General features: G+C 49.0%; 1 protein-coding gene across 2 annotated transcripts in view; it reads left to right on the top strand.

Moving 5' to 3' along the window:
• Positions 1-9,895: 9,895 nt before the first annotated feature.
• LOC141052034 (cytochrome P450 2C8-like) overlaps positions 9,896-27,489 on the top strand; it is a 152,631-nt gene continuing 135,037 nt past the window's right edge. For both annotated transcript variants that reach the window (XM_073549212.1, XM_073549213.1), the window contains exon 1: positions 9,896-9,986. The gene's annotated coding sequence lies outside the window, so the exon portion shown is untranslated. The remainder of the gene's footprint in view (positions 9,987-27,489) is intronic.

The following is a 27,489-nucleotide window of genomic DNA, read 5'->3' on the forward strand; positions in this document are numbered from 1 at the left end:
TTCCTTGCATTCTCCAGATGTCGAGCGGCTTCCTTATTCCTTACCGGATCATCTGTTTCATGCATAGTGTAGGTGCATGTCACCCAGGATAGCCACCCGCTTCAATATGACTTCCCTAGTTGACAGTATAACCTACTGCCGAGTCTCTGGTGCCCATTTCACACTACATACCTCCACCGCCTTTCTAAATGCCTCATGCACGGCCTCACTGGCACACGCTTCTCACACGTCCTCGGGTACTTCTACTACGCACTGGAATAGCGAAGTCTCACCTTCTTAGACAAAGTGTTTGATCTTCTCGTCCTGAGAGTCAGAACGGTTTTTCAAGATGTCGACTTCCCTTGTGAGGTCGTCTGCGTGGCTCTTCCCCTCCTGGATATCTTCCTCCCTAGAGGCCACTTCTTTAGTCAGCCTCTCCAGCTCACTCTCCATTGCGATCAGATCGGGAGAACGCGACAGTTCCTTCTGTATAGCAGAGAGCTCATTTTCTCGTCCATCCACGTATTTCTGGAGCTGGGCCTTAGCCTCCTGCTTGGCCTCCTGCTTGATTTTGAGCACTTGGAGAACTTCTTCTCGCTCCCCTGCCAGGCAGCGACACTCATCGTCTCTCCGTAGAAGCTCCTGCTGACACCTCTCACGGGCCTCTTTGATACATGTGTTCTTCTACTTCAAGTCCGCAGATAGTTCCTGAAGAGCTTGTTCAGTTTGTGTCCTCACCTTCCATACTGAATTTATTTTAGACTCCAATGCCATGACTTCTTCAGCCTTAGTTCGTCCTGCAAATCTGCCACTTTTTCCTTCTCACGAACAAACTTCTTGACGAGGTCCTGGAGCTCCTGCCCTTTGCTGCAGCAGGTTATTTCCAGCTGGGATACGTGTTCTATGACCTTCTGCCGAGCAGAGCGCAGCTTCTCCTCAGTGGAGCAGATGGTATGAAGCAGCTTTCGCTCCTGCGCTTCCTTCTCTCCTTGACTGCTGAGACCTCGGACTCCAGGTGATGCACCTGATCCAACTGCGTGGAGTTGGCAGCTTCCATGCTCGATACCTTCAACCTCTTGTTCGCCAGCTGTTGACAGACCTCATCGTACTCTTTCCATGTGCACATTTCCCTTGTCAGTTTGTCAATTTTATCCTCTCGTTGCCAAGTGGCAGCGGTCCATTCTGACAGCTTCGCCTGCAGGCCCTCCATCTTTGCTCTGTGTTTTTCCCCTACTGCGATTTTTGCTATTGGATCTAATCCGCCACCCTGTGTCAGTTTTATCTTCCTTACAACATCGACTACCTCTGTTCTACGATTTGACAGAGGTAAAGTGACCCCCTTATCAAGGAATTTTGATTCATTTACAGAGATGCATAAGCTTCCCTAGGTCTAACGATCTCTCACTGCCCTACCAGTGCAAGTGGTCAGATATGAATATTGGGGTTTACATCGATCCAATAATTATGGGAGATATAGTTTCAGCTTTGTAGCAAAGGGATGAACAGATCACATTCACTCACATCACTATAAGGCCATGAGAACTCCACCACCTTAATAACAGTCCAATAAATGATGATTCTGAGGTCATGTTTGATCTCTATATAAAAGTAAAATCATAATAACAAATATGGCGGCAATATCTACCACCTGGTAGCTCCAGAGGCAAAGACATCCTGTAAGTTGGGGATACAATAATATTCTGAAGAGCCGAGCACATATCACAATCAGACATCACATGTGCTCATCTATGGGAGGTATGTGGATGTAATGAAAAGCAGTATTTAGGTTTGGGTCATTTGTCAGTTCTTGGAAGGTAGAGCTTGCTGTAGGTTCTGTTCATTATTCAATTGTAGCGCCTCCCTCCACTAAGCCAGGAACCATTACCGTTACATCAGGTTTAGTAGTTTTCTTTTGTTATTCCTTTTTATTTAATGTTATAGTATATGTTGTACTGTCTGTTCCCACTTTGTATCATTTTGTACACTTTTTAAAAACACTGCCCATCTTTCTGGACTAAGTATATAAAATGTAATAGATGTGGTATTCTTGCACCATGAAGCCAAATGTTTCCTGTAAATGATTGCTGTTGGCAGAAAGCTCCTTATTTTTTAAAGAAAAGCACATTTTTTACAATGAAGCTAACACTAAATGATTCAGAAATACACTCTATACATTGTTAATGTGGTAAATGACTGTTCTAGCTGCAAACATCTGGTTTGTAATGCAATATCTTCATAGGTGTATAGAGGCCCATTTCAAACAACCATCACTCCAGTGTTCTTATGGTACTTTGTGTTTGCTAACTGTGTAAGAAAGCTAATGGATGGTTAGAATACCCTTGAAAACCCTTGTGCAAGTATGTTAGCAGAGCTGAAAGCAGTTTTGCTGATTAGAGAAGCTATAAACCTGACCTTCCTTTGAGCTAGATGAGAATCTGGAGTATTACATTTGTTGGTTACATTAAACTCTCAAAATGGGCAGAAAATAAGAACTTTCATGTGAAACTCGACAGTCTATTCTTGTTCTTAGAAATGAAGGCTATTCCATGTGAGAAGTTGCCAAGATACTGAAGATTTCCTACAGCGGTGAGTACTACTCCCTCCAGAGGAGAGCACAACAGGCTCTAACCAGAGTAGAAATAGAAGTGGAGGCCCCGCTGCACAACTGAACAACAAGACAAGTACATTAGAGCCTGTAGTTTGAGAAATTGACGTCTCACAGGTCCTCAACTGGCAGCTTCATTAAATAGTAAACGCAAAATGCCAGTGTCAACATCTACAGTGAAGAGGCGACTCCAGGTTGCTGGCCTTCTGGGCAGAGTGGCAATAAAAAAGTCATATCTGAGACTGGCTAATAAAAGGAAAAGTTTAATATGGGCAAAAGAACACAGACATTAGACAGAGGAAGATTAGTAAAAAGTGTTATGGACAGACGAATCCAAGTTTGAGGTGTTTGGATCACACAGAAGAACATATTTGAGGAACAGAACAACTGAAAAGTTGCTGGAAGAGTGCCTGACGCCATACGTCAAGCATGGTGTAGGTAATGTGATGGTCTGGCGTTGCTTTGGTGCTGGTAAAGTGGGAGATTTGAACAAGGTAAAAGGGATTTTGAATACGGAAGGCTATCACTCCATTTTGCAAAGCCATGCCATACCCTGTGGACAGCGCTTAATTGGAGCCAATTTCGTCCTACAACAGGACAATGACCCAAAGCACACCTCCAAATTCTGCAAGAACTATTTAGGGAAGAAGCAGAAAGCTGGTATTCTATCTGTAATGGAGTGGCCAGCGCAGTCACCAGATCTCAACCCCATTGAGCTGTTGTGGGAGCAGCTTGACCGTATGGTAGGCAAAAAATGCCCATCAAGCAAAACCAACTTGTGAGAAGGGCTTCTGGAAGCATGGGGTGAAATTTCTGTAGATTACCTCAGCAAATTAACTGCTAGAATGCCAAAGTTCGGCAATGTTGTAATTGCTGCAAAGGGAAAATTCTTTGACATAAGCAAAGTTTGAAGGAGAAAATTATTATTTCAAATAAAAATCTTGTTTTTGAACCTTGTCAATGTCTGGACTAGATTTTGGCAACTCATTTGATTAATAAAACTATGAGTTTTCATGGAAAACACAAAATTGCCTGGGTGACCCCAAACTTTTGACCGGTAATGTATATATACAATATATATAAGGGTTGTACTCACTCAGGTGCGACAGGAGGAAGACAGGAGGCACATTCCTTTCAAAGTCCATATGGGTTTATTGCTTCATAAACCCTGAAGCACCAACAAGAAGATAAACAGCCTTCAGAGCAAAGCATCTGTGTCCATAGCACAGTCCTCTAGCTCCTCCGAGAGCTATGTGGGAATTCCAACTCTCCCAAGAAACTAGCCACTGCTAACTCAAATGGCCTGGCTTCCAACACCCAATGTGACAGTCACATGACCGCAACCTCACTCAAGTCCTGGCAAGATTCTGCTCCCTCAGCCTGTGGGCATACAGGCTTGGGTAATGTCCAGCACTCAGGCTCGGTCTGGAGTCACACACAATGGAAGACTTCTCCCTCTTTGCTCACAGATTATGTGACAAACAACAGCTTCCATCATGTAGCTGTAACCACACCCACATGTGGGGTATGTGGACAGCCCCCATCTGCCTAAAGCCATGGGACTTGGCACCTTCCATAACCCAATGAGAGACCCCTCTCGGTCGCCTTTGATAGTACCCATCTGTCAAAACCGGACCCTGTCACTGAACCTTTTTGGAGCAATGTATCATCTGACTCCGTCAGTTCCTCTGGCAGAGTCGCCCCTTTTTCCAGACCATCCTCTTCTTTCCTGATTGCCTCCACTGGTTTGTGCAGCCGCGAGACTACCTTACAGTCGAGCCTACTGACTGTAGAGAAGTCTGAATGAGAAAGATTAATGGAGCGTCAGGCTGGCAGGTCCCGGGGGGCTGGTTAGATTAGTACCGATGCTGCTCCTGCCGGGTTCCTCAAAGGAGGATGAGAACATGGAATGCAGGAAAACCCAGTCACAGGGGAGCACAAAAAATCTTTCTTCTTTTATTAGATTCCACTACGCGTTTCGACGCATTACCTCCGTCTTCATCAGGTGGCATATACAGTAAGTGGGGGAAAGGGAGTATATAAAGGGACAACGGCCAATAACAAATAAGGTGCAATTATTATGAACACTTGATTAGTTGGATTGAAAGCACAATTAGGGTAAAAGAGGAAAGAAAACACTTAAAATGACATGATATTAAACACAAATACAACAATAAAATGAGCTATTAATATAAAATAAGGGGATATATATAAGACAAGGTGTACAAGAACTGCTTAAAATATTAAAATATACTAAAAGGAATATAGTTAAATGCCTTTTTCAATAATAAGATTTCACCCCTCTGGTGCTAAAGTGCCAAGTTTAAAAATCCAGTAACTCTCTCTTCTTATTAAAGCTGCACAGTGGTCAGGGGTCTCTGCTGGAATCTGATCAATGATAGTGAGTTTTAGAGAATTTGGGTCTATATTGTGTGCTACAAGAAAATGTTTTGACAGACTATACATTAGATATCCATTGCGGATGTTCTGGCAGTGTTTGTTTTTCCTCACATGCATAGTCTGTATTGTATGCCCAACGTATTGTAGCCCGCAGCCGCATTCGATCAAATAAATAACATAACAGGACTAACAGTTCACACGGCAATTGATAGAAAAACTAGAACTCGTGGTGTGTGACTGAAAATTTTTTGTTCCATTGCTGATTGACACGCAACATAAACATTTTGCTGTTTTACATGAAAAACAGCCCGGATTAAGGAGTGTCCGGGAATGAGAAGAGATTGAGAGTCTAAGGGTTGTGTTGCTGGGGGAAATAAGATTGCAAAGAGTGTGATTTTTACTAAAAATTGTTCTTGGTTGCATGGGAATGTGCATTGATAAAACTGGATATGCTCTTGAAGTAAACCAATATTTTTTCAAAAGGTTACGCACAACACCATGCGATTGATTAAAAGTGGAGTTAAAACTCAATTTAGTGAAATCAGGGGAGTCATCAGGCCTGCTCTTCCTATTTTTAATTTGCTCGATGCAGTCCTTTTGTGTAAGAGCTCTTGCTTTTATAAAGGCATCAGAGACTAATTCCTTAGGATATTCTTTGCTGTTCAAACGATTTTTCAGGGTAACGGCTTCTCTAAGAAAATCACTGTCTTTTGTGCAGTTCTTCCTAATCCTCCAGTACTGTCCATAGGGGATATTTGAAATCCAATTGGGGAGATGGCCGCTACTGAAACAGAGGTAACTATTTACATCAACCCTTTTAAAATGAGTGGAGATTGAAAAACAGCCAAATGAATCAACTTGAATCATTAGATCTAAGAATTAAATTGTTGTATTAGAAATATTGGCTGTGAATTTCAAACCCCAAGAATTATTGTTTAGAGATTGGACAAAATCTAGGGCCTCTGACTCGGAACCAGTCCAAATAATAAAAAGATCATCAATAAAGTGGCGGTAAAGGGATATCTTGCCAGCTACAAGAGGGGACTGTGCGATGAGGACTGACTCAAATGCCCCCATGTACAGATTAGCGTAAGTGGGGGCGAATCTCGTCCCCATCACACAACCGCTCATCTGGTGGTAGAAAGCCCCCACGAAAGAAAACACATTGTTGTTGAGGACAAATATTATTGCTTTTTTGAGAAAGTTGGGTCTCCTGCCTATGCTACTCAGGCCTGAGTCAACCGAGGAGTCACTACTTCTTTCTATTTCCTGTTGCTGTACCTTAATCTGCAGTCTGTCCTGACTCAGTTGCTCTACCTCTCGTAGGTATGCCAGCCAATATTCAAGGAGTATTTGAATACTTTTAAGGCTTCGCCTGCAGGCTCTCCGTCTTTGCTCTGAGTTTTTCCCTTACTGCGATTTTCGCTGTTGGATCTCTTCCGCCACCCTGTTTCAGTTTTATCTTCCATACAACATCGACTACCTCTGTTCTAGGATTTTTCGGAGGTATAGTGACCCCCTTATCAAGGACATTGACCTTGTTGGCACCTGACCCAGTCTCTTCTTTATCTGTCTTCTCAGAGGGTGTAGCCTGACCTGCCTTTCTGCGGCTTCTGTGTTCCTGGTGATGAGAGGAAGACTTATTTGTACCCGGGTCAACATTACTGCACTCTTTTCCCCTTGCATCACAGTCTGAATGGGAGTCACCACTACTCACTCTGTCATCCTGGAACAAACAGTCCTCACTTAAACAGGTGTCAAACCCCTCTCCTGGAGCTACCACATCTTCAACGGTCACACTTTTCATCACCTCTGCCAAGTCCCAGAGATATCAGACCCACACTTCCGTCTGGTCACCCCTAACTCCTGACTATCGACCTTAAGGGGCGCTACCTCATTAATACCTCTCATACACATTACCTCTACAAACACCTCTCCCTTTTATCCACCAGTCCCACAGTACTTCCAAGTCCCATCCTATTACCATAGGATACCTTAAGTCCGGGACTACACCCACTTCTTGGTACATGGAAACCTCAGCTGCGACAATGTGGATACAGGCTATCAGAAGACTTTTACTGTCCTCACATATGACACTTACTTTCATCTCAGGTGACATGGAACATTCAGGAGGGGATTTTAGTATGAACACTCTACTCCCTGGGTCTATCACTCCCATCACAAGTTCTCCATCCAGCGAGATGGGACACAGGAGTCATGACTCATTGGATGAGCAATCCACGCTAACAAGTAGACCTGCATAGCATAAACCTTGTTGTTCCCGGCTACAGTCCTTCGGCACATTCACTGCCGCCCCTTTTTTGGGCCACCATCCCCATTTGGGTCACTGCCCCCTTTTGCGACTCCACCCCTTTTGGAACAACCATCCCTGTTTAGGTTAACACCATCTTTTGGGACTCCACCCCCTTTTGACAACCATCCCTCTATTCACACTATGGACTCACCATGCCCTCTCAGGCCCCAGTTTGCACAGTCCACTAATATCTCTTTTGGGCTTGCACTTGCCCTGTAAGAGTTTGATTTGGTCCCCCAATGTCCTCTTGTGACACCCCACCAGCTCCTGCTCGCACTGCCACAGCTTCTGCTGCAGGCACTGGCTCTCCACAGCAAGACTCTGTACCACTCCACAAGGCTCTGCACAGTTTGGCACAGCAAAGCTCTGCACTGCTCTGCATGACTCTGTGTCAATTGTTTCATTGCGGGTGAGCTCGGTCAGGACTACCACCCCTGACGCCTTGTTCCAACACAATAAAATGACTAAAAATAAAATGAGTCAATTTATCCCCTTTTTATCTAGTTTCAGGTGTGATTTTCTTATTGCCCACAATTGTTATTTTCCATAGGTGTTATTGAATGTGCATCACATGCTTGAAACAAAGTTGTTTATCCACAATTTTGGAAAGGTGCCAACAATTTTATCTGCCCCACTTTTGGGGTTTTGTGCGATATTATTTCCAGTTTGCCACCTTCTCCTATTTTTTGTGTTGTTCCAATTCATACAAAGGAAGTAAACAAAACATGTGTGATTGCAATAATTTTCTGGGAGAAATACTTAATTTTCTGGTACAATTTCAATAGTGTCAACACATCTGAGATGACTGTACTTTTTCTTAATTAACATGCATTACGGTTCTGGTGGGTTTAATGGGTCTGCAAATATATTTATACATGTAAAATAACAATAGAGAAGATTACGGACTTACATAATAATATTGGGCGAAAAAAATGAAGAGATCCAGAAAAATGTAATAAAATCACATATTTATTAATAACACACAAATAAAAAATAAATAATAAAGAAAATGCCCAGTAGGAGGCGCTCAAAACGCCCTAACTTGTATAGTAAATATGAAGCATATATAGGTAATAAAGTCAAATATGCAAAGCATATAAAGAATTATGATAAACTACAAACATCCTCAAAAAGTAAGACCAATCTGTTAAGTAAATAAATGCAACCGCAAAGCAACTAATGAGTATTAGTTCCCATATCAATAAAGGTGTATACAAAGTAGATAAGGTACAACGGAAAACATGACATCTAAGCCTAAGTCCCTATACCCCTGCAAATTATAACAAATAGCCCAGTAAACCAAATGAGGATGAATGAGCCAAAAAGTAATATTACCTAAATGCTGTGGATAAAGATAGCGGAAGAAGCTTATTGTGAAACGCGCGTTGGGGTGGAGGAGGCTGCTGTGCTCACCGCTATCTTTATCCACAGCATTTAGGTAATATTACTTTTTGGCTCATTCATCCTCATTTGGTTTACTGGGCTATTTGTTATAATTTGCAGGGGTATAGGGACTTAGGCTTAGATGTCATGTTTTCCGTTGTACCTTATCTACTTTGTATACACCTTTATTGATATGGGAACTAATACTCATTAGTTACTTTGCGGTTGCATTTATTTACTTAACAGATTGGTCTTACTTTTTGAGGATGTTTGTAGTTTATCATAATTCTTTATATGCTTTGCATATTTGACTTTATTACCTATATATGCTTCATATTTACTATACAAGTTAGGGCGTTTTGAGCGCCTCCTACTGGGCATTTTCTTTATTATTTATTTTTTATTTGTGTGTTATTAATAAATATGTGATTTTATTACATTTTTCTGGATCTCTTCATTTTTTTCGGCCAATATTATTATGTAAGTCCGTAATCTTCTCTATTATATATCTTCAGGAAGTGCCAGATTCTCTTTTACAGGACTACTCTAGTGTAATTATGTAAAATAACAAACAGAACAGGTGCTGTAGTCACTTTTTTATATGTGTCCAGCCTTGGCTTTTCGCCATTGCTTTCATTTATGTGTTCTTGTGTCAGCAGTGAAGTAACAACTACAGCCCACATCACCGCTGCAACTAATGATGTTATTGTTGACGCCAAACCACAGAGACAAGAACAGCCATGTAGAACAGGCACTGGACTCATCGAGGGTGAATATCTGCTCTGCTTGTTATTATTTAAGTATAAATGCTTTTGGGGGCCACTTTTAGGGCCGCTTTAAGATTGCCCAGTTCTGCTCCCATTGGGCTAGGTTTTGACTTGAACACCTGAATCCCATCCATAGTTCTTCACCATAGTATGATAATGCAGTATGAAGTAAAGACTGGAGGACCTGCTTGCTGCCACCTGGAAAAGTTAAATTGTGTGACTGTTACTGACTGCTAATGAAAGTTATACCATTAATAACAATTTGCAAGAAAGTTGCTTTAAGAAACTCCTGACAGATGACTGTCTGACAAGGAGTTAACTGCTGTATTGAAAACTGACTTACATGACTCAGTAAATGAGAGGGTGGAGAGGTCCTGCTGCTTATTAGACTAAACAACTTTGCACAATGGGGGAGGTGCAAACGTGCTTTGTATCGTATTTCGTAATTCCGACAGTGCTGATATACAAGTTGCCTTGCACAAGCCCACGGACAAATTTAAGGACACGGCGAGGCAACATACAGTAGGTTTTCTAAAAGGTACTGGTAAGATTAACCCTTTTACCCCGAGGGTGGTTTGCATGTTAATGACCTGGCTAAGTTTTAAATTCTAACCACTGTCCTTTTGTGAGGTTATAACTCTGGAACGCTTAGATGGATCCCGGTGATTCTGAGTTTTTTTTCTCAAGACATATTGTATTTCATGATAGTGGTAAAATTTCTTTGATATGACTAGCGATTATTTGTGAAAAAAAAGGAAATTTAGAGAAAATTTAGAAAATTTCACAATTTTCCAACTTTGAATTTTCAAGCCCTTAAATTACAGATGTATGTCACACAATATATTTAAGAAGTAACATTTGCCACATGACTACTTTACATCAGCACAATTTTAGAACCAAAATTTTTTTGTTAGGAAGTTATGAGGGTTAAAATTTGACCAGCGATTTCTCATTTTTACAACACCACTTTTTTTTAGAGACCACATCACATTTGAAGCCACTTTGAGGGGTCTGTGTTAGAAAATACCCAAAAGTGACACCATTCTAAAAACTGCACCACTCAAGGTGCTCAAAACCACATGCAAGAAGTTTATTAACCCTTCAGGTGCCTCACAGGAATTTTTGGAATGTTTTTAAAAAAATGAACATTTAACTTTATTTACAAAAAATTTACTTTAGATCCAATTTTTTTTTATTTTCCCAAGGGACCAGGAGAAATTGGACCACAAACGTTGTTGTGCAATTTGTCCTGAGGACGCTGATACCCCATATGTGGGGGTAAACCACTGTTTGGGCGCATGGCAGAGCTCAGAAGGAATGGAGCGCCGTTTGACTTTTTCAATGCAAAATTGGCTGGAATTGAGATCGGACGCAATGTCGTATTTGGAGAGCCCCTGATGTGCCTATACAGTGGAAACCCCCCTCAAGTGGCTCCATTTTGGAAACTATAGCCCCCAAAGAACTTATCTAGATGTGTGGTGAGCACTTTGAACCCCCAAGGGCTTCACAAAAGTTAATAACGTAGAGCTGTAAAATTAAAAAAATCATATTTTTCCCACAAAAATGAAGTTTTTGCCCCTATATTTTGTTTTATCAGGGATAACAGGAGAAATTGGACCCCAAAAGTTGTTGTGCAATTTCTTTTGAGTGTGATATGTAGGGTAATACTACTTTTGAGGCACAGTGCAAAGCTCCGAAGGGAAAAGGTGCAAAATTTAAGTTCAGATTTTGCAGGAATGTTTTGAGGGTGCCATGTCACATTGGCAGAGCCCCTGAGGTGCCAGAAGAACAGAAACCCCCTATATATGAATGAATTTAACAAACTACAGTCCCCAATAAATTCATCTAGGGGTGCAGTGATCATATTAACACCACATGTGCCTCACAGAATGTTATACCACTGAGCGGTGAAGAAAGAATAAATTACATTTTCACCACTAAAATGTTGTTTTAGCCCCAAGTTTTTAATTTTTCTAAGGGCTAATAGGAAATTTTTTTTTGCAACAAACTGAGTTCCTTTTTTTCCTGAGTGTGCCAATACCCTACATATAACAGGGAAATAGTTTTCAGGGACAGTGCATAACTTAGAAGGCAAGAGCACCAAGTTTGCAGGTGCCATGACCCACTGGGAGAGCTCATGAGTAGAGTTGAGCGATACCAGCCGATACTTGAAAATATCGGATCGGAATGGATTGGCCGATCTTAAAAAAAAGTATCGGTATCGCCTATTCCGATACCGGGAACCAATGCAAGTCAATGGGGCCAAAATATCGGAATTAAAAAAAACCCTTTCTTTCCTTGTAGGTTAATTCTACATGAAGAAAAACAACTAAGAATAATGTAGAATGTATTGTGGGAGGTGGAGGATACATTAAAGCCATAGAGGTTTAGCCCAATCAAATGGAATAGCAGGAATTAAACTTTTTTTTTAAAGACGTTAGGAGTTACAAAGATATTGACTATGTTAGCCTCATTTATATTTTGCCAGACATGTATGTCTTCTTCTTTCTTCTTTCTTCTTCTTTCTTATTCTTCTTCCTTTTTTTAACCTTCTTCTTCTTCTTCTTATTCCTTTTTTTACCTTCTTCTTCTTCTTCTTATTCCTTTTTTTACATTCTTCTTCTTCTTCCTTTTTTTACATTCTTCTTCTTCTTCCTTTTTTTAAATTCTTCTTCTTCTTCCTTTTTTTAAATTCTTCTACTTCCTTTTTTTACATTCTTCTTCTTCTTCCTTTTCTTACATTCTTCATATTCTTCTTATTCAACAATTATTATTCTACATATTCAACTTCTTCATCTTCTTCCTATTCTTCTTCATCATATTCTTATTTGTGTCAGGCATTTCTGTAGTTGTTATCTAGAAAAGTTAGAAGTTTACACCTTCCGTTCTGCCTGTCACAAAAGATTAACAACAGGATTTGTCCGCGTTCAGTTTGGCCTGCAGCAGCAGGCCTTTTCCAGGGGCACCACGAGGAGGAACGGACTCACCCCCATACACTGCTTAGTCTTCTTCTGCTTATAAATAAGATGCTCAGAGTATTAGTCTTATGCTTAATGTTCTTCTGCTTTGTTTTTTTATGCTTCTTTGTCTTCTCTCTCTTGTTGTTCTGCATCTTGGTGGTTGTCTTCCTGTTCTTTGTCCTCTTGAACCAGCTGACGGTACTGGCACCCGGAGGGGCAGCAGAAGGAACAAGAGCCAATGGCACTACCGAGGACCAGCTGACGGTGCTGGAACCCGGTTACTAAGCAGGAGGTACCTGTGCTACAAAGCACTACCAAGGACCAGCAGACGTTGCCGGAACTCGGATACCGAGATGGAGGCACCTAGGCCAAAGGCTCTGCCGAGAACCAGCTGACGGTGCTGGAACCCGGATGGGTAGCATAAGCTGCAAGAGCAAATGGAAATAGCAAGGACCAGCTGACGGTGCTGGCGCCCGGAGGGGCAGCAGAAGGAATAAGAGCCAATGGCACAACCGAGGACCAGCTGACGGTGCTGGAACCCGGTTACTAAGCAGGAGGTACCTGTGCTACAAAGCACTACCAAGGACCAGCAGACGTTGCCGGAACTCGGATACCGAGATGGAGGCACCTAGGCCAAAGGCTCTGCCGAGAACCAGCTGACGGTGCTGGAACCCGGAGGGGCAGCTGAAGTTACCCCTGAAAAGCAAAGTTGGCATGCCGCAAGCTGGCTGCAGTTACCGAATCACACAGTCCTACAGGGGGTGCTTGTCCTACTGGCACTACGGAACAAGCCTTTCTTACCAGAACCCGCAGTCTACATAGGAAGCACCTAAACTGCTGGCACCCTAGCCTCGGCTAACCCAACCGCAACACGACATGGCAACTTGGGGTGGCAAACTGACATTGACACTTCCCGGAAACAGCAGGCAGGGCTGGAACCAAGCTGGGCAGGAGGGAGTACCCATGCCAAAGTCAGTTATGAGCAGCAACTGGCGATTTTGGAGCCCAGGGACAAGCACTTAGCAGGCTGAGGCCTGATGTGCTGTCAATTGGGAGGCAGCAGGACAGATTGCCATCAAAACAGCAGGGGAACAGCTGACGTTACTGAACCCCACAAACACAGGAGCTAGTGTTTTACTCTGTGAAGACGGCACTTCCGAGCAACAACTGGCTGTGTTGAAGCCCAGGGACAAGCACGGAGCAGGCTGAGGCTGCATTGAAGAAATTTTAAGATCGGTTGTAGACGTCTACTAATTTTAACCAAGCTCCACTTAGGCCTGTGGCTTCACTGATTTTCGTATTTCCCCTGTCCTCCAACCCCGCCAGTTACAGCTCCAAAGTGGCGTCTGCACAATCCACACTTGTTCCTCTGTTACAGGTGTTCAGTCCGGTCAGTTAATCCCCTGATGTGTGTCCGGCAATGTCGCCTGCTCTGTCCACATTCCCATAACTAGTTACAGGTGTTCAGTCCGGTCAGTTAATCCCCTGATGTGTGTCCGGCAATGTCGCCTGCTCTGTCCACATTCCCATAACTAGTCCCATAACTAGTTATGGGAATGTGGACAGAGCAGGCGACATTGCCGGACACACATCAGGGGATTAACTGACCGGACTGAACACCTGTAACACAGGAACAAGTGTGGATTGTGCAGACGCCACTTCGGAGCTGTAACTGGCGGGGTTGGAGGACAGGGGAAATACGAGAGACAGTGGAGCCACAGGCCTAATTGGAGCACGGTTAAAAATCAGTAGTAGTAGGACTGTGTAGGCAGCAGGAGACTTTGCCATCCACACAGCAGGGGATCAGCTGAAGTTACTGAACCCCACTGAGACACGGGAGCAAGTGTCTCTTTCCGTGTGGACGGCACTTCCGAGCTACAACTGGCTGTGTTGAAGCCCAGGAAATAGGAGGGTGTAGGCAGAGGCCTACTGTCTTTGGAATGCAGAGACAGCAGGAGAGACTGCCATCCACACAGCAGGGGAACAGCTGACGTTACTGAACCCCACTGAGACACAGGAGCAAGTGTCTCTTTCCGTGTGGACGGCACTTCCGAGATACAACTGGCTGTGTTGAAGCCCAGGAAATAGGAGGGTGTAGGAAGAGGCCTACTGTCTTTGGAATGCGGAGACAGCAGGAGAGACTGCCATCCACACAGCAGGGGAACAGCTGGCGTTACTGAACCCCACTGAGACACGGGAGCAAGTGTCTCTTTCCGTGTGGACGGCACTTCCGAGCTACAACTGGCTGTGTTGAAGCCCAGGAAATAGGAGGGTGTAGGCAGAGGCCTACTGTCTTTGGAATGCGGACACAGCAGGAGAGACTGCCATCCACACAGCAGGGGAACAGCTGACGTTACTGAACCCCACTGAGACACGGGAGCAAGTGTCTCTTTCCGTGTGGACGGCACTTCCGAGCTACAACTGGCTGTGTTGAAGCCCAGGAAATAGGAGGGTGTAGGCAGAGGCCTACTGTCTTTGGAATGCAGAGACAGCAGGAGAGACTGCCATCCACACAGCAGGGGAACAGTTGACGTTACTGAACCCCACTGAGACACAGGAGCAAGTGTCTCTTTCCGTGTGGACGGCACTTCCGAGATACAACTGGCTGTGTTGAAGCCCAGGAAATAGGAGGGTGTAGGCAGAGGCCTACTGTCTTTGGAATGTGGAGACAGCAGGAGAGACTGCCATCCACACAGCAGGGGAACAGCTGGCGTTACTGAACCCTACTGAGACACGGGAGCAAGTGTCTCTTTCCGTGTGGACGGCACTTCCGAGCTACAACTGGCTGTGTTGAAGCCCAGGAAATAGGAGGGTGTAGGCAGAGGCCTACTGTCTTTGGAATGCGGAGACAGCAGGAGAGACTGCCATCCACACAGCAGGGGAACAGCTGACGTTACTGAACCCCACTGAGACACGGGAGCAAGTGTCTCTTTCCGTGTGGACGGCACTTCCGAGCTACAACTGGCTGTGTTGAAGCCCAGGCAAAATCTGGGTGTAGGCTGAGGCCTACTGTCTTTGGAATGCAGAGACAGCAGGAGAGACTGCCATCCACACAGCAGGGGAACAGCTGATGTTAATGAACCCCATTGAGACACGGGAGCAAGTGTCTCTTTCCGTGTGGACGGCACTTCCGAGCTACAACTGGCTGTGTTGCAGCCCAGGAAATAGGAGGGTGTAGGCAGAGGCCTACTGTCTTTGGAATGCGGAGACAGCAGGAGAGACTGCCATCCACACAGCAGGGGAACAGCTGACGTTACTGAACCCCACTGAGACACGGGAGCAAGTGTCTCTTTCCGGGTGGACGGCACTTCCGAGCTACAACTGGCTGTGTTGAAGCCCAGGAAATAGGAGGGTGTAGGCAGAGGCCTACTGTCTTTGGAATGCGGAGACAGCAGGAGAGACTGCCATCCACACAGCAGGGGAACAGCTGGCGTTACTGAACCCCACTGAGACACGGGAGCAAGTGTCTCTTTCCGTGTGGACGGCACTTCCGAGCTACAACTGGCTGTGTTGAAGCCCAGGAAATAAGAGGGTGTAGGCAGAGGCCTACTGTCTATGGAATGCAGAGACATCAGGAGAGACTGCCATCCACACAGTAGGGGAACAGCTGACGTTACTGAACCCCACTGAGACACGGGAGCAAGTGTCTCTTTCCGTGTGGACGGCACTTCCGAGCTACAACTGGCTGTGTTGAAGCCCAGGAAATAGGAGGGTGTAGGCAGAGGCCTACTGTCTTTGGAATGCAGAGACAGCAGGAGAGACTGCCATCCACACAGCAGGGGAACAGCTGACGTTACTGAACCCCACTGAGACACAGGAGCAAGTGTCTCTTTCCGTGTGGGCGGCACTTCCGAGATACAACTGGCTGTGTTGAAGCCCAGGAAATAGGAGGGTGTAGGCAGAGGCCTACTGTCTTTGGAATGTGGAGACAGCAGGAGAGACTGCCATCCACACAGCAGGGGAACAGCTGGCGTTACTGAACCCCACTGAGACACGGGAGCAAGTGTCTCTTTCCGTGTGGACGGCACTTCCGAGCTACAACTGGCTGTGTTGAAGCCCAGGAAATAGGAGGGTGTAGGCAGAGGCCTACTGTCTTTGGAATGCGGAGACAGCAGGAGAGACTGCCATCCACACAGCAGGGGAACAGCTGACGTTACTGAACCCCACTGAGACACGGGAGCAAGTGTCTCTTTCCGTGTGGACGGCACTTCCGAGCTACAACTGGCTGTGTTGAAGCCCAGGCAAAATCTGGGTGTAGGCTGAGGCCTACTGTCTTTGGAATGCAGAGACAGCAGGAGAGACTGCCATCCACACAGCAGGGGAACAGCTGATGTTAATGAACCCCACTGAGACACGGGAGCAAGTGTCTCTTTCCGTGTGGACGGCACTTCCGAGCTACAACTGGCTGTGTTGAAGCCCAGGAAATAGGAGGGTGTAGGCAGAGGCCTACTGTCTTTGGAATGCGGAGACAGCAGGAGAGACTGCCATCCACACAGCAGGGGAACAGCTGACGTTACTGAACCCCACTGAGACACGGGAGCAAGTGTCTCTTTCCGTGTGGACGGCACTTCCGAGCTACAACTGGCTGTGTTGAAGCCCAGGAAATAGGAGGGTGTAGGCAGAGGCCTACTGTCTTTGGAATGCGGAGACAGCAGGAGAGACTGCCATCCACACAGCAGGGGAACAGCTGGCGTTACTGAACCCCACTGAGACACGGGAGCAAGTGTCTCTTTCCGTGTGGACGGCACTTCCGAGCTACAACTGGCTGTGTTGAAGCCCAGGAAATAGGAGGGTGTAGGCAGAGGCCTACTGTCTTTGGAATGCAGAGACAGCAGGAGAGACTGCCATCCACACAGTAGGGGAACAGCTGACGTTACTGAACCCCACTGAGACACGGGAGCAAGTGTCTCTTTCCGTGTGGACGGCACTTCTGAGTTACAACTGGCTGTGTTGAAGCCCAGGAAATAGGAGGGTGTAGGCAGAGGCCTACTGTCTTTGGAATGCAGAGACAGCAGGAGAGACTGCCATCCACACAGTAGGGGAACAGCTGACGTTACTGAACCCCACTGAGACACGGGAGCAAGTGTCTCTTTCCGTGTGGACGGCACTTCCGAGCTACAACTGGCTGTGTTGAAGCCCAGGAAATAGGAGGGTGTAGGCAGAGGCCTACTGTCTTTGGAATGTGGAGACAGCAGGAGAGACTGCCATCTCCACAGCAGGGGAACAGCTGGCAGTGCTGAACCCCACTAACACTTGAACAAATGTGTTTGGCTCTGTGGAGACGACACTTCTGAACTCCAACTGACGCTGTTGGAGCCCAGGATTAGGTGAGGAGCAGGCTGGGGCCTACTGGATTTTAGCAGGTGAAGGCAGCAGGAGACTTGCCATCTCCACAGCAGGGGAACAGCTGGCAGTGCTGAACCCCACAAACACTTGAACGAATGTGTTTGGCTCTGTGGAGACGACACTTCTGAACACCAACTGACGCTGTTGGAGCCCAGGATTAGGCGAGGAGCAGGTTGGGGCCTACTGGATTTTGGCAGGTGTAGGCAGCAGGAGACTTGCCATCTCCACAGCAGGGGAACAGCTGGCAGTGCTGAACCCCACAAACACTTGAACGAATGTGTTTGGCTCTGTGGAGATGACACTTCTGAACACCAACTGACGCTGTTGGAGCCCAGGATTAGGCGAGGAGCAGGCTGGGGCCTGTTGCTTTTGGCAGGTGAAGGCAGCAGGAGACTTGCCATCTCCACAGCAGGGGAACAGCTGGCAGTGCTGAACCCCACAAACACTTGAACGAATGTGTTTGGCTCTGTGGAGACGACACTTCTGAACACCAACTGACGCTGTTGGAGCCCAGGATTAGGCGAGAAGCAGGCTGGGGCCTACTGGATTTTGGCAGGTGAAGGCAGCAGGAGACTTGCCATCTCCACAGCAAGGGAACAGCTGGCAGTGCTGAACCCCACAAACACTTGAACGAATGTTTTTGGCTCTGTGGAGACGACACTTCTGAACCCCAACTGACGCTGTTGGAGCCCAGGATTAGGCGAGAAGCAGGCTGGGGCCTACTGGATTTTGGCAGGTGAAGGCAGCAGGAGACTTGCCATCTCCACAGCAGGGGAACAGCTGGCAGTGCTGAACCCCACAAACACTTGAACGAATGTTTTTGGCTCTGTGGAGACGACACTTCTGAACACCAACTGACGCTGTTGGAGCCCAGGATGCAGCATGCAGAGGCCAATGGGCAGCGGTTTTTATGGAGGTTGTTGACTACTACTGATTCTAACCATGCTCCACTTAGGCCTCTGGCTCCACTGTCTCTACTATTTACCCTGGCCTCCAACCCCGCCAGCTACATCTCTGAAGTGTCGTCAGCACAATCTACACTTGTTCCTGTGTTACTGGTGCTCAGTCCCATCAGTTGATCCCCTGATGTTTGTCCTGAGCCACAGGAACACAGGAACAAGTTGTGACATCGGCGGTCGTGCCCGCCGATGCCCCTTTAGCGGCGGTGCCCGCCGCAGCTTCCTCTCACCTGCGCCCCCCGGTTCGCGCGTTCCTCCGCGCTGCTTGCCGCTCTGCTGCGGGTAACCGCGACGGCCTTAGGCCGCGCACGCGCGTTCCCCCGGCCTCTTCCGTTGGCAGGGGGCGTCGCTAGGGGAGGGTCTGTAGGGCGCACTTCCGGTCTCCGCATATATCAGGCGTCCGCTCTATTCTGAGGGCGCCTGATGATTGTTTGTGACTTGCAGCACCCATCGGCCCTACCTTCTTCTGTGTACCCTGCCTATCCTTATTGTTCCTTTGTCTGCCCTGTTCCTGGTCCGTGTCTGTCTGCCTGTCTCCTTCCTGTGGTCCTCGCTGTACCTTTCCTGTAGGCTTCCAGCCATTTCCTTCTGCCCTCCACCTCGCTACTCCTGCTCTGTCTGCCAGTCCTCCGAGTCGTCCCTGCTGGCTCCGGCTGTCGCGGTTCCGCCCCCTGCGGTCCTGCCCCTAACGATCCCTGTACAGGGGTCGGTCTTCACCAGGTGTGCTCGGCCCAGGGGCTCCGGATCCGCGATCCAGAGGGTCCACTCTTGGACGTATTAGCCAGAGGCGTCACAGTATCATCAGGCCCTGGATCCCGCCGGTGCCGCAGCCGCCACACAAAAGGAATTGCTTTTCCTTCGTGAAAATCAGAACCGGATAATGTCCTTTATGAAGTCTATGGACACCCGGTTGTCCGCCCTGCAGACCTCTGACCCCGGGCACGCTCCTCTCTTAGTCAGCCTTCAACAGGAGCTCGCGCAGCAGCGCAACGCCCAATCCCACATCTTGGGTTACATGGCATCCGTGGATGACCGATTGCTGGCCCTGCAATCCTCTGCTGCCGCTGCAACTTCCTCCCCGGATGTAGCCTCTACTCCGGCTCCCCGTCTGGGTAAACCCCCCAGGTACAGCGGAGATCCCAAGTTATGCCGGGGTTTTTTAAATCAATGCAGGCTACATTTTGAGCTTGCCCCCCTTCAGTACCCTACTGACCGCGCCAAGGTGGCGTTCGTTGTGTCCCATCTTGAGGGTGAGGCCCTGTCCTGGGTGAACCCCTTGTGGGAGAGAGATGACCCCGTAGTGCTAAATTTACAGACCTTCTTAGAAACCTTTCGCAAGGTATTCGATGAACCGGGTCGCTTAGCATCCTCCACTGAGGCCCTTTTTAACCTCCGCCAGGGTTCCCTCACAGTGGGGCAATACGCCATCCGCTTCCGGACCCTCTCTTCTGAGTTAGGGTGGAACAATGAGGCTCTTGTGGGAGCCTTTTGGAGAGGCCTCTCCGGTAAGATCAAGGATGAGCTTGCCGGGCGAGACACCCCCACCACTCTGGAGGACCTTATTTCGCTGGCCACTCGCATAGACCTACGCTTTCAGGAGCGCGCTCGAGAGGCAGTCGGAGAGAGAAGGTCCTTTAGGCTGTATCAGGCTCCTGTCCCCCGTTTCCCTGTATCTCCTGTTAGCGCCGCTCCTGAGCCTATGCAGGTTGATCGTGTCAGACTGTCCGAGCAACGCCGCAGGGAGAGGATGACCAAGGGCCTCTGCCTGTACTGTGGAGGGGCCAACCATTTTGTGCGTTCCTGTCCAGAGAAGCCAGAGAGGTCGGGAAATGCCTCCACCTAGGTCAGGTAAGAGAGGACCCCCTAGGTGATCAAAATTCCTCTCTTCCCCTTACTCTTTCAGCTTTGCTAATTACAGGTCGGGGGCGTGGGTCTGTGGAGGCGTATGTGGACTCGGGTGCTGCCGGTAATTTCATCCGCCAGGAGGAGGTTGACAAACTCCAGATTCCGGTGTTGGTATTGAAGAACCCTCGCGCTATTTCCTCCGTTGATGGTAAACCTTTACCCGGACTCATCACCATGATTACCGTCGAAGTAGATCTTCAAATCGGAGCTCTCCACCTCGAAAAGATAGCCTTTTATGTCCTGCCACAACTAGCCCATGCTGTTCTCCTAGGACTGCCCTGGCTCAGACGGCACGAGCCTGTGATTGACTGGCGCTCTGGGGAAGTTCTCCGTTGGGGGCACTCCTGCCAGGAGCACTGCCTACGGGCCCTCACGCGTCCTCGTCCATGCTTGAAGCCTGCCGACCTCCCGGGCTTACCCGCACCCTATCACACGTTTGCCGACGTGTTCAGCAAGAAGGAGGCGGATTCCTTACCCCCTCATCGCTCCTATGACTGCCCTATCGACCTAGTTCCTGGTGCCACTCCTCCCAGAGGGAGAACTTATCCTTTGTCCCCAGCAGAGACCTCGGCTATGTCGGAATATATACAGGAAAATCTGGCCAAGGGGTTCATCCGGAGGTCCTCGTCCCCAGCGGGCGCAGGTTTCTTCTTCGTCCGGAAGAAAGATGGGTCCCTGCGACCCTGTATTGACTACCGGGGCCTGAACAACATCACGGTTAAAAACCGGTACCCGCTCCCGCTGATTCCTGAACTCTTCGACCGGCTGAGGGGGGCCAGAATCTTCACGAAGTTGGATCTGCGGGGAGCTTACAACTTAATCCGAATCCGAGCGGGGGACGAGTGGAAGACGGCCTTCAATACCCGGGACGGCCATTATGAATACTTGGTCATGCCGTTCGGTCTCTGCAATGCTCCAGCGGTGTTTCAGGAATTCGTAAATGAGGTGTTCCGAGACCTACTCTATTCCTGCGTGGTGGTGTATTTGGACGATATCCTCATTTTCTCGACCGACCTCTCCTCCCATCGGAGAAGTGTACGCATGGTCCTGCAGCGCCTTCGAGAAAATCGTCTTTACGCCAAGATCGAGAAGTGCCTCTTCGAGCAAACAGCGTTACCCTTCTTGGGGTATATCATCACGGATTCCGGTCTTAAGATGGATCCGGACAAGCTGTCCGCGGTACTCCAGTGGCCTCGTCCGGTTGGCATAAAGGCCATCCAGCGTTTCCTCGGCTTCGCTAATTATTACCGGCAGTTTATACCCCACTTCTCTACAGTCACCAAGCCCATTACGGTCCTGACCCGTAAGGGGACGAAGCCTAACGTCTGGCCCTCTGAAGCCGAGGACGCCTTTCTTGCCCTGAAACGCTCGTTTGCTTCTGCTCCGATTTTACACCGTCCAGTGGCCAGTAGGCCCTTCATTCTGGAGGTTGATGCCTCCTCCACTGGAGCTGGGGCAGTTCTCTCCCAACAGGCTCCATCTGGACGTCTTGTCCCCTGCGGGTTCTTCTCCAAATCCTTTTCTCCGGCGGAGTGCAACTACTCCATTGGGGACCGGGAATTATTGGCCATTAAAATGGCGCTGGAGGAATGGCGATATCTGCTCGAGGGGGCAGTGCACCCCTTTACTATCTTCACGGACCACAAGAACCTGGCCTACCTGCAATCTGCCCAGAGACTCAACTCCAGACAAGCCAGGTGGGCTCTGTATTTTTCCCGTTTTGAGTTTAAGCTCCACTTCCGGCCCGGCAGTAAGAACATCAAAGCCGATGCGCTTTCCAGGTCTTTGCAGCCTCCGGAGAGGGAGGAGGATCCATCATATATCATCGAGCCGGCTAAGGTTATCTCCGTGGCCCCCGTGAGTTTCTCTAACCCTCCGCCTGGCAAGACCTTCGTCCCTCCAAACAAACGCCTGGAAGTACTGCGCTGGGGACATTCTTCCAAGGTTGCTGGGCACGTTGGGATTAAGAAGACTCTTTTGCTTCTTTCCCGGTATTACTGGTGGTCCTCTCTCCACCAGGATGCAAAGGACTTTGTAGCCTCCTGCAGGTCTTGTGCTCAGAACAAGGTTCCAAGGACTCTCCCCTCCGGCCTCCTTCATCCGTTGCCTGTCCCAGAGGCTCCTTGGCACCAAATCGCCATGGATTTCGTAACTGATCTGCCTCGCTCGGCTGGGTGTACTACCATCTTAGTCGTCGCTGACCGCTTTTCCAAGATGGCCCACTTTATTCCCTTGGTCGGACTGCCATCTGCCCCAAAGTTGGCCGAAATCTTTATCCACCACGTGTTCAGGCTACATGGTCTCCCTCTGCGAATCGTGACCGATCGAGGGGTCCAGTTTACTTCCCGATTCTGGAGGGCCCTCTGTCGGCTCCTGGGCACGTCTCTCGACTTCTCTTCAGCGTATCATCCTCAAACCAACGGCCAAGTGGAACGGATTAACCAAATTCTGACCACCTACCTACGCCACTTTTCTAACGCCCATCAGGATAATTGGGTCTCTCTTCTACCTTGGGCGGAATTCGCTCATAATAATCATTCCAGCGAATCAACGTCCAAGACACCGTTCTTTGTGGTAACTGGGCTAAATCCTGGGGTTCCATTGCCCTTTTCCGCATCGTCTGGAGTTCCTGCAGCAGACACTCTCGCCAAGGAGTTTTCGCAAATCTGGAAGGAGACCAGAGAGGCGCTCGAGCTAGCCAACGTCCGAATTAAGAAACACGCGGACAAAAGACGAAGGGATCTACCCCCGTACCAGCCCGGGGACAAAGTCTGGCTTTCTACCAAACATATCCGCCTGAAAGTCCCTGCTTACAAATTAAGTCCTCGGTACATCGGGCCTTTTGAAGTACTTGGGCGCATTAACAAGGTAGCCTACAAATTGAGGTTGCCGGCGTCACTCCGGGTCCCTAACGCCTTCCATATCTCGCTCCTTAAACCTGTGGTCTTGAATCGGTTCCAACCAACCTCCATGTCCCCTCCCTCGCCAATTTGTTCTGACAATGTCTTTGAAGTAAAGGACATCCTGGCTATGAAAAGGGTCAAAGGTAAGACTCTTTTTCTTATCGACTGGAAGGGTTTTGGCCCAGAGGAGAGGTCCTGGGAGCCCCGAGAGAATGTCGATGCCCCCCTTATCATGAAAAGATTTCTAACCAACCTCAGAAGGAGAGGGCATATGGGAGGGGGTACTGTGACATCGGCGGTCGTGCCCGCCGATGCCCCTTTAGCGGCGGTGCCCGCCGCAGCTTCCTCTCACCTGCGCCCCCCGGTTCGCGCGTTCCTCCGCGCTGCTTGCCGCTCTGCTGCGGGTAACCGCGACGGCCTTAGGCCGCGCACGCGCGTTCCCCCGGCCTCTTCCGTTGGCAGGGGGCGTCGCTAGGGGAGGGTCTGTAGGGCGCACTTCCGGTCTCCGCATATATCAGGCGTCCGCTCTATTCTGAAGGCGCCTGATGATTGTTTGTGACTTGCAGCACCCATCGGCCCTACCTTCTTCTGTGTACCCTGCCTATCCTTATTGTTCCTTTGTCTGCCCTGTTCCTGGTCCGTGTCTGTCTGCCTGTCTCCTTCCTGTGGTCCTCGCTGTACCTTTCCTGTAGGCTTCCAGCCATTTCCTTCTGCCCTCCACCTCGCTACTCCTGCTCTGTCTGCCAGTCCTCCGAGTCGTCCCTGCTGGCTCCGGCTGTCGCGGTTCCGCCCCCTGCGGTCCTGCCCCTAACGATCCCTGTACAGGGGTCGGTCTTCACCAGGTGTGCTCGGCCCAGGGGCTCCGGATCCGCGATCCAGAGGGTCCACTCTTGGACGTATTAGCCAGAGGCGTCACACAAGTGTAGATTGTGCTGACGCCACTTCAGAGATGTAGATGGCGGGGTTGGAGGCCAGGGGAAATAGTAGAGACAGTGGAGCCAGAGACATAAGTTGGGCACGGTTAAAAATCAGTAGTGGTTTGAATGTTGATGGAGCTGGTGACTTTGCCGTCCACACAGCAGGGGAACAGCTGACGTTACTGAACCCCACTGAGACACAGGAGCAAGTGTCTCTTTCCGTGTGGACGGCACTTCCGAGATACAACTGGCTGTGTTGAAGCCCAGGAAATAGGAGGGTGTAGGCAGAGGCCTACTGTCTTTGGAATGTGGAGACAGCAGGAGAGACTGCCATCCACACAGCAGGGGAACAGCTGGCGTTACTGAACCCCACTGAGACACGGGAGCAAGTGTATCTTTCCGTGTGGACGGCACTTCCGAGCTACAACTGGCTGTGTTGAAGCCCAGGAAATAGGAGGGTGTAGGCAGAGGCCTACTGTCTTTGGAATGCAGAGACAGCAGGAGAGACTGCCATCCACACAGCAGGGGAACAGCTGACGTTACTGAACCCCACTGAGACACAGGAGCAAGTGTCTCTTTCCGTGTGGACGGCACTTCCGAGATACAACTGGCTGTGTTGAAGCCCAGGAAATAGGAGGGTGTAGGCAGAGGCCTACTGTCTTTGGAATGCAGAGACAGCAGGAGAGACTGCCATCCACACAGCAGGGGAACAGCTGACGTTACTGAACCCCACTGAGACACAGGAGCAAGTGTCTCTTTCCGTGTGGACGGCACTTCCGAGATACAACTGGCTGTGTTGAAGCCCAGGAAATAGGAGGGTGTAGGCAGAGGCCTACTGTCTTTGGAATGTGGAGACAGCAGGAGAGACTGCCATCCACACAGCAGGGGAACAGCTGGCGTTACTGAACCCCACTGAGACACGGGAGCAAGTGTCTCTTTCCGTGTGGACGGCACTTCCGAGCTACAACTGGCTGTGTTGAAGCCCAGGAAATAGGAGGGTGTAGGCAGAGGCCTACTGTCTTTGGAATGCGGAGACAGCAGGAGAGACTGCCATCCACACAGCAGGGGAACAGCTGACGTTACTGAACCCCACTGAGACACGGGAGCAAGTGTCTCTTTCCGTGTGGACGGCACTTCCGAGCTACAACTGGCTGTGTTGAAGCCCAGGCAAAATCTGGGTGTAGGCTGAGGCCTACTGTCTTTGGAATGCAGAGACAGCAGGAGAGACTGCCATCCACACAGCAGGGGAACAGCTGATGTTAATGAACCCCACTGAGACACGGGAGCAAGTGTCTCTTTCCGTGTGGACGGCACTTCCGAGCTACAACTGGCTGTGTTGCAGCCCAGGAAATAGGAGGGTGTAGGCAGAGGCCTACTGTCTTTGGAATGCGGAGACAGCAGGAGAGACTGCCATCCACACAGCAGGGGAACAGCTGACGTTACTGAACCCCACTGAGACACGGGAGCAAGTGTCTCTTTCCGTTTGGACGGCACTTCCGAGCTACAACTGGCTGTGTTGAAGCCCAGGAAATAGGAGGGTGTAGGCAGAGGCCTACTGTCTTTGGAATGCGGAGACAGCAGGAGAGACTGCCATCCACACAGCAGGGGAACAGCTGGCGTTACTGAACCCCACTGAGACACGGGAGCAAGTGTCTCTTTCCGTGTGGACGGCACTTCCGAGCTACAACTGGCTGCGTTGAAGCCCAGGAAATAAGAGGGTGTAGGCAGAGGCCTACTGTCTATGGAATGCAGAGACAGCAGGAGAGACTGCCATCCACACAGTAGGGGAACAGCTGACGTTACTGAACCCCACTGAGACACGGGAGCAAGTGTCTCTTTCCGTGTGGACGGCACTTCCGAGCTACAACTGGCTGTGTTGAAGCCCAGGAAATAGGAGGGTGTAGGCAGAGGCCTACTGTCTTTGGAATGCGGAGACAGCAGGAGAGACTGCCATCCACACAGCAGGGGAACAGCTGGCGTTACTGAACCCCACTGAGACACGGGAGCAAGTGTCTCTTTCCGTGTGGACGGCACTTCCGAGCTACAACTGGCTGTGTTGAAGCCCAGGAAATAGGAGGGTGTAGGCAGAGGCCTACTGTCTTTGGAATGCAGAGACAGCAGGAGAGACTGCCATCCACACAGTAGGGGAACAGCTGACGTTACTGAACCCCACTGAGACACGGGAGCAAGTGTCTCTTTCCGTGTGGACGGCACTTCTGAGCTACAACTGGCTGTGTTGAAGCCCAGGAAATAGGAGGGTGTAGGCAGAGGCCTACTGTCTTTGGAATGCAGAGACAGCAGGAGAGACTGCCATCCACACAGTAGGGGAACAGCTGACGTTACTGAACCCCACTGAGACACAGGAGCAAGTGTCTCTTTCCGTGTGGACGGCACTTCCGAGCTACAACTGGCTGTGTTGAAGCCCAGGAAATAGGAGGGTGTAGGCAGAGGCCTACTGTCTTTGGAATGCAGAGACAGCAGGAGATACTGCCATCCACACAGCAGGGGAACAGCTGGCGTTACTGAACCCCACTGAGACACGGGAGCAAGTGTCTCTTTCCGTGTGGACGGCACTTCCGAGCTACAACTGGCTGTGTTGAAGCCCAGGAAATAGGAGGGTGTATTCAGAGGCCTACTGTCTTTGGAATGTGGAGACAGCAGGAGAGACTGCCATCTCCACAGCAGGGGAACAGCTGGCAGTGCTGAACCCCACTAACACTTGAACAAATGTGTTTGGCTCTGTGGAGACGACACTTCTGAACACCAACTGACGCTGTTGGAGCCCAGGATTAGGCGAGGAGCAGGCTGGGGCCTACTGGATTTTGGCAGGTGAAGGCAGCAGGAGACTTGCCATCTCCACAGCAGGGGAACAGCTGGCAGTGCTGAACCCCACAAACACTTGAACGAATGTGTTTGGCTCTGTGGAGACGACACTTCTGAACACCAACTGACGCTGTTGGAGCCCAGGATTAGGCGAGGAGCAGGCTGGGGCCTACTGGATTTTGGCAGGTGTAGGCAGCAGGAGACTTGCCATCTCCACAGCAGGGGAAC

Source organism: Dendrobates tinctorius, unplaced genomic scaffold (assembly GCF_039654945.1).
Source record: "Dendrobates tinctorius isolate UK_male_01 unplaced genomic scaffold, ASM3965494v1 ptg000158l, whole genome shotgun sequence".
Lineage (NCBI taxonomy): Eukaryota > Metazoa > Chordata > Amphibia > Anura > Dendrobatidae > Dendrobates > Dendrobates tinctorius.